Here is a 9,889-nt window from a genome sequence, read left to right as displayed (position 1 = left end):
GAAACATCTCAACAATGATCAATGGAAACAGTATGCACCTGAGGTCAATTTCAAGTCTCATAGCAAAGGGTCTGAATACTTATGTAAATAAGGTATTTCTGTTTTTTATTTTTAATAAAATGTGACATTTTTTCTCCAAACCTATTTTCTCTTTGTCATTACGGGGTATTGTGTGTAGACTGATGAGGATTTTTATTTATTTAATCCATTGTAGAATAAGGCTGTAATGTAACAAAATGTGGAAAGACTTAAGTGACAAAAAGGGGGTTAAAGACTTAAAGACATGTAAAAAAATCTAGATATCATTTTTTTACATCTCTTAGATATAAGATAGACACTTCAGAACAAACTTCCTTTAGATGTTCTGGGGGAAACAATGTTACTATGGTTACTGTTGTTCCATGTTGTGAATGTTATCCAATGCGTTACTATGGTTACTGTTGTTCCATGTTGTGAATGTTATCCAATGTGTTACTATGGTTACTGTTGTTCCATGTTGTGAATGTTATCCAATGTGTTACTATGGGTTATAGCAGTATGGATAAATATTTTTTGTTGATACTTCCATGGGTCTTACAGTTCAAAATCAAATAGAAAAATGATCCTTGGAATAACCTTATAAAACAGTACAATACAGGGGAAGCCCTTCATGTTGTTTAAACCTTAAAACAATTCCATATAGCTTAGAAGAACCTCCCCCTCAGACAGGGCTTAGACTGTAATGGGTTAAAACTATCCGAGACTTACATTACTCTGAGACTAGTTATCCTGGGATCTAACATTACTCTGAGACTAGTTATCCTGGGATCTTACATTACTCAGACTAGTTATCCTGGGATCGTACATTACTCTGAGACTAGTTATCCTGGGGAATAGTTTTAATACATTTGCAAAAAATCTAAACCTGTTTTTGATTTGGCATTATGGGGTATTGTGATGGCATTATGGGGTATTGTGATGGCATTATGGGGTATTGTGTGTAGATTGATGAGGATTTAAAAAAAAAAATAATCAATTTTAGAATAATGGGATGCACCGATATCACATTTTTGGCCAATATTTTCCTTGCCCCAAAAAACGATACCGATAACCGATATTTAAAATTTTAGCGGCCTTTTAACATTCTAGTACAGTTAAAAAGTTAAACACACACACGGACGTAGCGGTTTAAGTCACTGCATCTCAGTGCAAGAGGGGTCACTACAGTCCCTGGTTCCAATCCAGGCTGTATCACATCAGGCCGTGATTGGGAGACTCATAGTAGTTGTCTGTTATTGGTGTAGAGGGAACGACAAAGGAGATGGATCCCACAGTAGTTGTCTGTTATTGGTGTAGAGAGGAAGACAAAGGAGAGGGATCCCACATGTGGATAGGAAGACACAAATTATCATTATTACTGGAAAATATTCATTTAAAATCCAGGAATTGAACTACTTTTTCTCTCTAGGTCATGCCAGTAGGCTACAGTAGGTTGTAACTCTCTAGGTCATGCCAGTAGACTACAGTAGGTTGTAACTCTCTAGGTCATGCCAGTAGGCTACAGTAGGTTGTAACTCTCTAGGTCATGCCAGTAGGCTACAGTAGGTTGTATCTCTCTAGGTCATGCCAGTAGGTTACAGTAGGTTGTAACTCTAGGTCATGCCAGGAGGCTACAGTAGGTTGTAACTCTCTAGGTCATGCCAGTAGGTTACAGTAGGTTGTATCTCTCTAGGTCATGCCAGTAGGCTACAATAGGTTGTATCTCTCTAGGTCAAGCCAGTAGGTTACAGTAGGTTGTAACTCTCTAGGTCATGCCAGTAGGTTACAGTAGGTTGTATCTCTCTAGTTCATGCCAGTAGGCTACAGTAGGTTGTATCTCTCTAGGTCATGCCAGTAGGTTACAGTAGGTTGTATCTCTCTAGGTCATGCCAGTAGACTACAGTAGGTTGTAACTCTCTAGGTCATGCCAGTAGGCTACAGTAGGTTGTATCTCTGTAGATCATGCCAGTAGGTTACAGTAGGTTGTATCTCTCTAGTTCATGCCAGTAGGTTACAGTAGGTTGTATCTCTCTAGGTCATGCCAGTAGGCTACAGTAGGTTGTATCTCTCTAGGTCATGCCAGTAGGCTACAGTAGGTTGTAACTCTCTAGGTCATGCCAGTAGGTTACAGTAGGTTGTATCTCTCTAGGTCATGCCAGTAGGCTACAGTAGGTTGTATCTCTCTAGGTTATGCCAGTAGACTACAGTAGGTTGTAACTCTCTAGGTCATGCCAGTAGGCTACAGTAGGTTGTAACTCTCTAGGTCATGCCAGTAGACTACAGTAGGTTGTAACTCTCTAGGTCATGCCAGTAGGCTACAGTAGGTTGTATCTCTCTAGGTCATGCCAGTAGGCTACAGTAGGTTGTATCTCTCTAGGTCATGCCAGTAGGTTACAGTAGGTTATAACTCTCTAGGTCATGCCAGTAGGTTACAGTAGATTGTATCTCTCTAGGTCATGCCAGTAGGCTACAGTAGGTTGTAACTCTCTAGGTCATGCCAGTAGGTTACAGTAGGTTGTATCTCTCTAGGTCATGCCAGTAGGTTACAGTAGGTTGTATCTCTCTAGGTCATGCCAGTAGGCTACAGTAGGTTGTAACTCTCTAGGTCATGCCAGTTGGTTACAGTAGGTTGTATCCACGTGGAAACAATTATCAACCCAATGTGGAAAGTGTCGATTTTTGGTCAACAACAAAATGAATGGCTTATTTGCTACGTGAGGTTTACTTGATCCAACAGAAGTTTCGTAATGCTTAAGTTGTTATGTGGACACGTGACATACCGACAACTTTGATAAAAACACTATAGGAGTTGTCTCCAGATCGCTATGCATATTCATGCTAATAGCTTAGCATCTCTCTCCATTGAATACAGGCGGTGCATATTCATGCTAGTAGCTTAGCATCTCTCTCCATTGAATACAGGCGGTGCATATTCATGCTAGTAGCTTAGCATCTCTCTCCATTGAATACAGGCGGTGCATATTCATGCTAGTAGCTTAGCATCTCTCTCCATTGAATACAGGCGGTTGACGACAACAACCCTCATAGAATATAAACAATAGATTACAATAATAAGATGTATTCACCAATCCAAAGAAAGGATAGGCGGGAGCTAGACAACCCGCAGTGAAGCTTTGTGGACAACGACTCGCCTTGTTAGGGCGGAGAGACATCTTGTCACTATATCCATAATCTTTGGTGTAGCCAACCCAACTCTCGCATGGCACTATTGGGGGGCACGGTGTGTAGTAAAACATCACTACATGAAAATCACTACATGCAGTGCCCCCCAGTCTGCGGTCAGCAGATAGACCCTTCTCAAATATATATGTTAAGTCACTTTTTGGAAACGGAACGGAGAAAACAAGGGGTAGCTTGCTCTCTAGTCGTCTGATTCAAGACATATCAGTCATCATCCTGGGCTCTCCGTTGAAGAGGTATTGACGAGCCAACTCCGAATATCCAAAGTTAAAAACACATTTAAGGCGGTACTTACTGGTGTTAATCAGATCTCCTATTTCCTCCTCTTCATCTTTCAATGTAACAGTAATATCCTCTTCCTTCTTCACTCCAAAAACGTCCCCCTCTTCTTTTACTGTAACATCCTCCTCCTCTTTCACTCTGAACGCGTCTTCCTCTTCTTTCACTGAAACGTCTTTCTCTTCTTCTTTCACTGTAACAGCCTCACCCTCTACGTCTTGTTTTACTGTGACATCCTCTTCTTCCTTCTCCTCTTTCACGACAATGTTCAGCCCCAGAGCTTCTTTTTCCGTCCAGCAGACCCCCTCTTCTTTAGCAGGAGGGGAGAAGTCTAGTGAGCTCATGTTCAGGGATGTTAGCTAGCTAGCTATCATTAGCGACTAGGCTAGTGCTAACTTAACCAGCCAGCTACTATAGCTGACTAATACAAAATAACGTAATATTAAATTAAATAGGTTAACAAGTAGATACGACCTAAGTGTGTCGAAAACACAGTAGGTAATATACACCGAAAGCGTATAAATAGCTTGAATCTTTCGGCTATGTTGGCTAGCAAGCTACCGAGGTGGTTGACGAGCTGTTTATGAAGAACCGTCCACTAGATTATACGTCACGCTGGCAGCGTCGCCTGAAAGACGCACATCGCCGTCTGCTGACTGGAGGGGAAACGCAGTTGAGGATCATATTTTATTTTCAAACAAAGATTATTTTAAATGGATTTAATTAAATAATACTATTATATTGAGACATACAAAGACAGGAATGTGTTGATTGATTAATGTGAATAAAAAATGTTTACCACAGCATATTTAAGGCAGTTTCATTAAGTTATACTACATCTAAATTAGCAGCTAGCTACTGTAGGTCTATACTGCTCCTACACGGTGTAACAATATATCATATAGATGTATATAATGAACAGACAAGGTCTATACTGCTCCTACATGGTGTAAAAATACATCATATAGATGTATATAATGAACTGACTAGGTCTATACTGCTCCTACATGGTGTAACAATACATCATGTAGATATATATAATGAACAGACTAGGTCTATACTGCTCCAACATGGTGTAACAATACATCATGTAGATATATATAATGAACAGACTAGGTCTATACTGCTCCTACGTGGTGTAACAATACATCATATAGATGTATATAATGAACAGACTAGGTCTATACTGCTCCAACATGGTGTAACAATACATCATGTAGATATATATAATGAACAGACTAGGTCTATACTGCTCCTACATGGTGTAACAATACATCATGTAGATGTATATAATGAACAGACTAGGTCTATACTGCTCCTACATTTTTATGTATTATTATGTGTTATTTATTTCTCCTTTATTTAACCAGGTCGGCCAGTTGAGAACAAGTTCTCATTTACAACTGCAACCTGGCCAAGATAAAGCAAAGCAGTGAGACAAAAACAACACAGAGTTACACATGAACAAACATTCAGTCAATAACACAATAGAAGACAGAGAATATATTTGTATGTTTATGAATATTGTGAAACACGATCATTCCACTATTAATGCAGATATTATGGACATTTTATTTAAAACATGTAATTAAACTATAATTGTAGCTCCTTTAATTTAGACCCAAAATGTATTTGCTATGTGTGCTATTGCCCGGCTATTAAAAGAAACAGGCGACTATTTGAGACTCAGCCTCAGGAATGTTTGGTCACATGGAGTCAAGTGGTCACTAGATGTCTACGGTGCCAAAGAGAATGATAGTTGGGAGTGTTGGGAATGTTGAGTGTGTTGATATAACGGTAATAATGTCAAAATCCCACTTTTAACAACCATCAGAATTGGTTAAAAAAAGGTTATGCCTGAGTGGCACAGCGATCTAAGGTACTAGATCACAGTGTTAGAGGTGTCACTATAGACCCTAGTGGTGCAGCAGTCTAAGGTACTAGATCACAGTGTTAGAAGTGTCACTATAGACCCTAGTGGTGCAGCAGTCAAAGGTACTAGATCACAGTGTTAGAAGTGTCACTATAGACCCTAGTGGTGCAGCAGTCTAAGGTACTAGATCACAGTGTTAGAAGTGTCACTATAGACCCTAGTGGTGCAGCAGTCTAAGGTACTAGATCACAGTGTTAGAAGTGTCACTATAGACCCTAGTGGTGCAGCAGTCAAAGGTACTAGATCACAGTGTTAGAAGTGTCACTATAGACCCGAGTGGTGCAGCAGTCTAAGGTACTGCATCACAGTGTTAGAGGCGTCACTATAGACCCGAGTGGCACAGCGATCTAAGGTACTGCATCGCAGTGTTAGAGGCGTCACTATAGACCCGAGTGGTGCAGCGGTCTAAGGTACTGCATGGCAGTGCTAGAGGCGTCACTAGAGGCGTCACCCGGATTCGATCCCGGGCTGTACCACAACCTGCCGTGATCGGGAGTTCCATAGGGCGGCACACAATTGGCCAAGCGTCGCCCGGTGTTTCCTCCTACACATTGGTGCAGCTGGCTTCCGGGTTAAGCGGGCGTGTATTCTATCCTATTCTACTGTATCTTAGTCTATGTATTACTCATCTCATATGTATATACTGTAGTCTATCCTATTCTACTGTATCTTAGTCTATGTATTACTCATCTCATATGTATATACTGTATTCTATCCTATTCTACTGTATCTGTCTATGTATTACTCATCTCATATGTACATACTGTATTCTATCCTATTCTACTGTATCTTAGTCTATGTATTACTCATCTCATATGTACATACTGTATTCTATCCTATTCTACTGTATCTGTCTATGCTGCTCTGATATCGCTCATCCATATATTTATATATTCTTATTCCATTAGTTAGATTTGTGTGTATTAGGTATTTGTTGTGAAATTGTTAGATATTACTGCACTGTTGGAGCTATGAACACAAGCATTTAGTTAGATATTACTGCACTGTTGGAGCTAGGAACACAAGCATTTAGTTAGATACTACTGCACTGTTGGAGCTATGAACACAAAACATTTAGTTAGATAATACTGTTGGAGCTAGGAACACAAGCATTTAGTTAGATACTACTGCACTGTTGGAGCTAGGAACACAAGCATTTAGTTAGATACTACTGCACTGTTGGAGCTAGGAACACAAGCATTTAGTTAGATAATACTGTTGGAGCTAGGAACACAAGCATTTAGTTAGATACTACTGCACTGTTGGAGCTAGGAACACAAGCATTTAGTTAGATACTACTGTTGGAGCTATGAACACAAGCATTTAGTTAGATAATACTGTTGGAGCTATGAACACAAAACATTTAGTTAGATAATACTGCACTGTTGGAGCTGGGAACACAAGCATTTAGTTAGATACTACTGCACTGTTGGAGCTAGGAACACAAGCATTTAGTTAGATATTACTGTTGGAGCTCGGAACACAAGCATTTAGTTAGATAATACTGTTGGATCTAGGAACACAAGCATTTAGTTAGATATTACTGCACTGTTGGAGCTGGGAACACAAGCATTTAGTTAGATACTACTGCACTGTTGGAGCTAGGAACACAAGCATTTAGTTAGATATTACTGCACTGTTGGAGCTAGGAACACAAGCATTTAGTTAGATACTACTGCACTGTTGGAGCTAGGAACACAAGCATTTAGTTAGATATTACTGCACTGTTGGAGCTAGGAACACAAGCATTTAGTTAGATACTACTGCACTGTTGGAGCTAGGAACACAAGCATTTAGTTAGATATTACTGTTGGAGCTCGGAACACAAGCATTTAGTTAGATATTACTGCACTGTTGGAGCTAGGAACACAAGCATTTAGTTAGATATTACTGCACTGTTGGAGCCAGGAACACAAGCATTTAGTTAGATATTACTGTTGGAGCTATGAACACAAGCATTTAGTTAGATACTACTGCACTGTTGGAGCTGGGAACACAAGCATTTAGTTAGATACTACTGCACTGTTGGAGCTATGAACACAAGCATTTAGTTAGATACTCCTGCACTGTTGGAGCTAGGAACACAAGCATTTAGTTAGATATTACTGCACTGTTGGAGCTAGGAACACAAGCATTTAGTTAGATACTACTGCACTGTTGGAGCTCGGAACACAAGCATTTAGTTAGATACTACTGCACTGTTGGAGCTAGGAACACAAGCATTTAGTTAGATATTACTGCACTGTTGGAGCTAGGAACACAAGCATTTAGTTAGACACTACTGCACTGTTGGAGCTCGGAACACAAGCATTTAGTTAGATACTACTGCACTGTTGGAGCTAGGAACACAAGCATTTAGTTAGATATTACTGCACTGTTGGAGCTAGGAACACAAGCATTTAGTTAGATATTACTGCACTGTTGGAGCTAGGAACACAAGCATTTAGTGTGATATTACTGCACTGTTGGAGCTAGAAACACAAGCATTTAGTTAGAAACACCCCATCACTTTACATTACTTACATATTTGCCTATGTATGTATGGACCCAAACGTTTGGTATACATATTAGTTCAGAACCTAGCTATGAACCTCAGCTATCATAGCCAGTTGTATCAACTTCAAAACAGCCTGAATGACATTAATGAAGCCTATGGATTGAGTAGAATATAATATCATGTTGTACCAAGGATGCAAGTCGTATATACATGTAGTTATTACCATGCATGAGATCCCCACATTGTAGCCTGTACATTTAATATATTCACTGATCATGTACTGTACCTTGGCAAATAAAGGTGCAGTTTAGGTATGAATGTCTTTGAGATGATTTTTCAGTCATATCCAATACCAGGAGTATCAAATTCCAGTCTTTGAATGACGCTGTGTCTGCATGTATGTATTATAATTATACACTTCAACAGTGTTTACCAATCTTGGTCCTGGGACATCAATGGTTACACATTGTAACTAATAGACTAGAAACAGGATTTAACTAGTTAATTCATATATACAGAAATATAATGTTAAAAACCAGAACACTACACTTCCTATGCATCATGTAAATACTCCAACACTGGTTCATCTCAACATCTAATGCCCTTCATCTGCATTGATCTGATAAACACAGGATAGGTGGAGTATTTCATCACATTACACTTCATTTCAACCAGTAGAGAATGTGAAACGCTTTATTGAAAAGCTCATTATACAAGTGTTATAAATACAAGTTCAATTTGTCCTTCAATGCACATCTGTTGTGCATTATAAAAACAGAGGAAGAAAGAGGAGGTGGAGAGAGAGGTGTAAAAGACAGAAAGGGAAAGAGGTAAGCACATAGGAGCAGGGAAGGCAGCACATGATTAATGAATCACAGTGCTACATAAATATTCTCTCAGTTCATCACAGTTACATAACAGTGTCTCTAGTCGGCCCAAAGGTTATCTTAAAAGCAGGTGAGGTGGCGATGATGGGACTGGGGGTTGGCATCCTCTCACATCAAAACATATCTGCAGATGAGAGACAGATGGAGAGAGAGAGCATGTTTAAGCCTTGTGTTTTAATTTTTTATTCTAACATTGTTAATCATCAATCAGGAGGTGAAATGCAAAACTGACCTGGGATCATTAACTCTGGGACTACTGCATCTCTGTCTGTATTTCAATGTAAAGCATCTCTTTAATAATACTTCCTGTATAATATAAACTGACCTGGGATCATTAACTCTGGGACTACTGCATCTATCTGTATTTCAATGTAAAGCATCTCTTTAATAATACTTCCTGTATAATATAAACTGACCTGGGATCATTAACTCTGGGACTACTGCATCTATCTGTATTTCAATGTAAAGCATCTCTTTAATAATACTTCCTGTTGACCTGACCAAGTGACCTCTCACCTCTGATCATGCTGTGCCCTCTATGTAGCCAGTCCAGATGCAGGAGTGGTTCACCGACACAGCTGATATAACCTAGAGGATTTAGGGAGAAGGGGAGAGAGGGATGAAGTGAAGGAGAGAGACTGTTATTGAGAAAATAAGGTAGTTCAAGCCACAGTGTTCAACAGGAATCTGTGTGTCATCTGTGTGACCTGGTGTCCACACCACACTAAGTGGCTGCAGAGTACTTTATGCTGAAAAACATGAAAGGACCCACAAGGACAAACAATTATAGCATAATTATAGAAATAATGAAGTGTCTTATTATTCTCCATGGTTGGCCCTCTTGCCTATTCGTTGAAGGTGGAAGGAGCCACAGTTATACACCTGAACCTGCTTACTGCACAACACAATCCATCAATCAGATTGATACATGAGTGTGTAGGTGTGGGTTATAGTGTGTCTAATTGTTCTACATTTTTTCAATATGGGTGATTTAAGATGTTTTTGCACAGACATCAAACCCTTACCTAAACTGCACCCTCACCTGAGAAGTAGAAATCAAAGGGAGAGAAACTA

The sequence above is a fragment of the Salvelinus namaycush genome, unplaced genomic scaffold (genome assembly GCF_016432855.1).
Source record: "Salvelinus namaycush isolate Seneca unplaced genomic scaffold, SaNama_1.0 Scaffold265, whole genome shotgun sequence".
Taxonomy (NCBI): Eukaryota; Metazoa; Chordata; class Actinopteri; order Salmoniformes; family Salmonidae; genus Salvelinus; species Salvelinus namaycush.
The sequence above is the reverse complement of the archived record's forward strand: the minus strand, read 5'-3'. Positions refer to the sequence as shown.